This window comes from Zosterops lateralis (assembly GCF_965231275.1).
Source record: "Zosterops lateralis genome assembly, chromosome: 3".
In the NCBI taxonomy this organism is placed as follows: Eukaryota; Metazoa; Chordata; class Aves; order Passeriformes; family Zosteropidae; genus Zosterops; species Zosterops lateralis.
Window position 1 is genome coordinate 74,183,554 of NC_139764.1, and position 6,000 is coordinate 74,189,553.

At 43.9% G+C, this 6,000-nt stretch overlaps 1 protein-coding gene across 3 annotated transcripts in view; it reads right to left on the reverse strand.

The window, feature by feature from the left end:
* The window catches only part of KLHL32 (kelch like family member 32), a 120,393-nt gene extending 114,640 nt beyond the window's left edge, over nt 1-5,753 (reverse strand). For all 3 annotated transcript variants that reach the window (XR_014589696.1, XR_014589697.1, XM_083858120.1), the window contains exon 1: nt 5,655-5,753. The gene's annotated coding sequence lies outside the window, so the exon portion shown is untranslated. The remainder of the gene's footprint in view (nt 1-5,654) is intronic.
* Between the last annotated feature and the right edge of the window lie 247 nt (nt 5,754-6,000).

A 6,000-nucleotide genomic window follows, 5' to 3' on the forward strand; every position in this document is an offset into this window, starting at 1 on the left:
TACACCGAACTCACAGAACAGGTACTTTTATACCCACAAGAAGGCAGAACTTCAGTTCAGCCTTGTTCTTAAGACCTCTGTTTTGATCTCCACAGTTTGCTAAAGTCAAAGTCCCAGTTCTGTTCTGAAAACATCACCTCAAATTCTTTATTTTTTTGTTGTTGTTTTATGCAACTAAAATATAGGTCACTGACTGAAAGGGAGCTTTCAAAACTAACAGAGAAAAGGCAAAAACCACAGAAGATGTATCTCCTCAAAAGGACAACCTTCTTCTTATTGCTTTAAAAACATATTTTTAAAATCTGTATTAGGTTAGGAAAAAACTATTATTAAAGACACTGTCTTATAAATGTAGCTGTTAGGGAAAAAGACATTAAGACCAATTTTAGAAAATTTCAAACACAAATCTGAAAAATACACATTCCACATATCCTGATGACATTTCTTAAACCACAGGTTTTTATCTGTTTTGTCTTGATAGGCCAGGTAGAGGCACAGTTTAGCTTACAAAGGGCAGTAGCCCTTTTACTTTATTTGACCTGAAGTGAAACCTGATGGAAAATGTTTCAGACATAATAAGGCCATAAGCTTGCTCACATCTTCTTCAAAATTTGTTATTAATCTAAGCAATGCTGCTTTCACTTAAGTGATCACTTAAAAAAACCCAACAGAACATACAGGACAAAAATCAAGCCTTATCAGCAGTGCAGAAATGGACCTCAGTAACTCTGAGATATGATACCTTCAAAACAAAATCCCCCTTTAATCCAAACTAGTGATGCTGAGAATTTTTTTCCAGTTGGTTTCTTACTGAAGACCAGAAAGAAAGACTATTCTGGAGGCACAAGGGGTTAAAAAAAATTGAAGAGTTTAGACTACTGAGGGGAAAAATCCATGATCTTAAGATCTATCCTAAACAATCACAGCATTCAGGAAAAACGCAAAAGTAAATTAGGCTCCAACATTACAAGATCTATACCACCATATCACCACCATATGTATCATTCCTGTCAGGAAAAACAAAGACAGATGGTTGTAGAAAAAGACACACTTCAGAACAACCTTAACCTTCATGTACTGACAAATCAAAATATTTACAATATTTATCCCCCTACAGAGCTCATTCCCTACAATTAAAGCTCTTCTAAACTGCCACAGCATATTGCTATGGAAATTTTGGCAGAACAAATTCTTAACTTACATAACTGTTGAGAGTAGTCACTTAACTTAGAGAAAAAAAAAATCATGTATTCTCAAGTATTATTGATGTTCTGAAGCCTCTGATTTATTTTACTCATAATTGTTTACATATTTCATTGCTTTCTCATCACAGGGAAATACCCAACTGTCAATATCAAGGTCAGTAGCTTCCAACCAGCATGAGTGTGACTTGAATCTGCACAGCATTCACTACTGGAATGTCACTTTCTCAAGCAGCAGCTTTCTTGTTTCAAGGAGAACTGGATTTCAAAGTTCTTGCAGTGTATGTGGGTGCATAAAGACCCTTTGGTACTGCCCAAGCTCCCACAAGCTATCTGCCCTGATGACTTCACTGCCACTAACAGCAAGGAGAACAAAAAGTTTCCTAATTCAGGTACCTCATCTGTGCAAAACTCCTGCCCCAGAAAGGGAGATGAACACTGCAGGTCCACTGCCAGCAAGCCTGGCAACAGACTTCAGTGTTGGATCTTAGCTTAGTCCAAAATCTTCCATAGTTAAAAGTGCAATTAAAGCACACATCTGATAAATCATGACAAAACCTTTTTCTGCAATCTAGAACACAGAGTAGCGCCTGCCCAGAGCCAACTGCAGCTCCTTTCTGGCCTACATTAGACATTTCTCTTTCTATAAAGGTCAGGCAGATTCAGGGTGGCTGGTCCACATGGGAACACCCAGAACCAGGAGTTTCAAAGCTTTCCCAGTCTCCCAGTTTAAACTGTCAAACTCCAACATAATTGCCTCATTTTCATCTCTTGAAATTACCTCCCAGAGTGGTCTCTAGTCCCTGAAATTTCTTCAAGCTTAGCAGGAATGTCCCTTAAAAAATGGTCTCCTAAGTATGTCTCTTCTCAATTTGATGGTTCTAACTGTTCAAAGCCCAAAATTCAGTCAGGGGTAAAAACCCATACATGAGACAATTTTTAAAAAAAATCATTAATTAAAACAATTACAGGACCCTGTGACAGGTTTCTACACTTTACTTATTTTCAACAATCAGAATTTGATAGTAAAGTTTAAAAAAAACTCTTGGAAATAAAAGCATCCCATCTACAAGCACACAGTCATGCAATATAGTCTGCACACAGAATGCAAGAGCAGGAGACCTCATTTTTATTTCATAAGCAGTCAAAAAGCCATCTAAATCAGAACACAAAGAAGTGAGGGTTTAGAAATCACTATGTCAAGGATCCTGTCTTTCATTACTAAGTACAACCATCAGACAATTCAAGAAATTTGAGGGGATATACTGCTTCCACCAGTTAGTAGTATGATGGTGGTTTTGGGGTGTTTTGTGTAGGGAATAAACTGTTAAAAAATGAAAAATTAGGTTTCTAAAAATTCAGTAATTTCCTAGAAAAATGTTGTAATTTTTAGCCTTTTGGCTAAAATTTTCTCTACCTCCAAAGAAGAGAGATACAAAAATTCAAACACAAGATTCCCTCTGCTTCCTGCAATCAGGGTAATCAGAGTCATTGAAGTCCTAAGAGTAGAGAACACTCTGGCAAGTGTCATATAAAAGTCTTAAATGGATGAGAAAAATGAAGGATAACTTCTTTTTTTTTTTTTTTTTTTCCAAGAAAAGAATTTAAATGAGACAAATGTGTAGTTGCTGTAGGTAAGTATAATTATACTGCATGATATTTTTGTTTGGCTAGTTTTTCCCAATAACTGTCATCTGTTCTCACACAAGTGATTAAATTAATTTCGTTTTTCACTTAATCCAATTCCCACTTCTAGTTGAATTTATAATCATCACTTCCTCATGCTAGTGTGGCATTAAATTACTGTCATTCTTGGCCATTAAGTTCATCATATTCCAGTCAGCAGAATTGATCAAAAACACCACAGCAGTGCCATAAATTTCTTATTAAACACATTCCTTTTTACTGCTTTGTAGAAGCTGATCATCAGTTTCTTACTTTTCAGGCAAAAGAAAGATATTCTGAAGCAAAAATAAACAACAAAAAAGTCATTTTTTTAATGAACACAGCATTTTCTCTGTTCAAATGCACTTACTTTATTTTGTAAGTGCCCACTGAAGAAATGACCCATGCAAGCATAATTTTCCATCTGCTACTGATCTTCTAACCATACTTCTTACTGTAAAATCAAAAGTTATTACTCTTATTATTCCCCTTAATAAAAAAGAGAGGAAAAAAAACCAAACCAAAACGACCTCCCCTGATGCTACTCAATTTTCCTTGTATGTTCAAATTCAAATCCGAAGTCAAATTCACAATTAGCAATACACAGACTTTTCAACAGAAGATGCCATCTTAAACACAGTTTTCATGGCCTATCTTAAAGAGAAGACAAGACTGAAGAAAGTCTACAACTCCACTAGAAGATCCATGGGAATCTCATGTTTCTTGACCAAGGCAAGATTCAACACCATTTGTTCAGTCACTTCCAAGCTTGCTTTCATAAAAATATATCCATAAATTAAATTTCTGCATGGTCATCTTTACTTTTAAAATATCCAATTGTTTTCTGACAGTAAAAACAGTGGTTAATCTCATTTTCTGTGTGGTTCATGCTGAGCTACAAAGTGTTAAATAAACAGCACTTCAATTTCCATATTAAAATTCCCTTCCCTAACAGCATTTTCTCTCACTTGGAATTGAATGAGAGGTATACCTGCCAATCTAACTGGACCATTTTCAAAGAAACCCCACGGCAACTTCACTCCCTCTTGACATATTAGGAGTACAATCCTTCCCCATCTGCCAATTCAACAGCTGCCCACATGCACATTTTCTCTATGTATGCCTATACAGGAATTAACAGGGCCTTTTGTTGCTTGTATGTACAGTAAAACACAATATTTTTATAAACACTGTAGGCACCTAAAAAAATTAAAAATCTTGTGCTAAAGAGATATTAATGTCCTACTAATCAAGAGCTTATTATTCTCTAACAGTTTCTGAGAATACCCACACCTAGTGTAGTACTTTGTACATAGTAACTGTGAAGTGCTTTACAGATGCTGTCAAATTATTCACAGTCTGAAAAACAGACAAAAGATTAAAGGAGTTTTTCTGGAGTACTTTCAGAGTAAAGAAAAAAATTCTTGGTAATCATCTGTAAACTTGAATAACACAAAGATATGTGACTGGGTAGCTGTATATGGATGGCTTTTTAAGCATCTGCGGTAACTGTATTACTTATTCAGCACATCACTGGATTTCCGTAGGATCTACTTAAACAACAAATACGGTTTTCAGATAAAAACTCTAAAGAATTGAACACGCCTCAGCGGTCTCGCTCCTGCCAAATGCTTCATGGAGGCAGACCCCAGAGTCAAAAGGAATTGGCAGAGCTACAGTAATCCTTTACCCTGTGTGCTACAGTGAACAGGATTGTGGCCTCTGGGTCTGCTCCTGATCTTTTCACGACTGAACAAACGCTGCCACGAACATTTACTCAAATAAGACTAACCCCAACTCGCTTTTGAAACGTTTGTAAGATATTTTCCTAGCCCTACAAAATAAGAATAAAACCAGGACGAGCTTTAAAAGCTGTAGCCACAGTATTTTTTATGATCAACGTCCGCAGATTATTTCCCCGTGGTAAGATTTGAACCATAACTCCATTTATTTCACATTCTATGGCGGTGTCTGGTGCCAAGCAGGCCGGTTCCCGGTGTGCGGTGTGCCCGCCCTGGATCAGCTCAGGGGAGCGGGGCTGGCTCCAGGGGCCAGGAGAGCCATCCGCAACCTGCGGCACCGCAGCGACCCGCGCGTCTTCCCTGGAATCGCTCCGGATCCACCAAACGGGAAATTTCCTGCCGGGAACCAGATCTTCCCCCACCACCAGCTACAACCACCTGAGCAGCGCCTTTCCAGCTGCGAGGGCTGCAGATACAATGTTCCAGCAATCGGGGCGCCCGGATCATTTGCAGTTGTGAGCTCTCGCACGTTTAAACGCCGGAGAGGAGCAAGAGCCCGTTTTTGTCAGTCAAAGGAGCAGCTCCAAGTCGCGGTACGCGGAGGCAGCCGGCACCGAGCCCCGGGCCGCCCTGCAGCCCTGGCGCGGCGGCAGAGCCGTGTTCCATCGCCGGCCGGGCACCTGGGGCACGTCCCCGCGTAACCCCGCGGGCAGCGGGACTCAGGGCGCCCCGGAGCCACCCGGGCTGGGGCCCATCCTCCCCCCCGCCGATCCCGCCGCCTCCCACGCGGGGCCGAGGCCGGCGGGAGCTGCGCGGTGCCCGGGGCGCCCCGGCTGCCGGAGCCGCCGCTTGACCCGTCTCCTGGCAACGCGGACACTCGCCCCGGCCCCCACCTCCTCCCCATCGCAGCCCCTTCTCCGCCGCAGCGGGGCTGAGCGCTGGGTCCGCGGGGCAGGACCGGCGGCGCCCCCCGCCCCTGTCCCGGTGCCGGTCCCGGTTAGGTAACAGGGCGGAGGCGCGGTCCCGGGCCCGGCCGCTGGCTCACCTCGGGCAGGTGCCGGGGCCGCGCACGGCGCTGGCGCCGCTTCTCCTCTCCGCCCGCTCCGCTCGGCTCCGCTCGGCTCGGACGGCAGCGGGGGACGAGCCGCGGGCCAGCAGCTCCCGCCGCAGAGCCGCCGTCCCGGCTGTGCCGCCCCGGTGCCCGAGCAGGAGGAGCTTCCCCGCCCCGCCCAGCGCACAGCGCCGGCCCGAGGGGGCCGCACCTGCCGGGAGGAGGCGGGTCGGGCCGCGGGGTCCCGGCCCCGGGTGACGGGCGGTGGAGGGGCCGCAGCGCTGTCCCGGAGCCCTCGGGAGGCGAGAGCCCGCCCGCCGCCACCGCCCTGCCGCAGGGC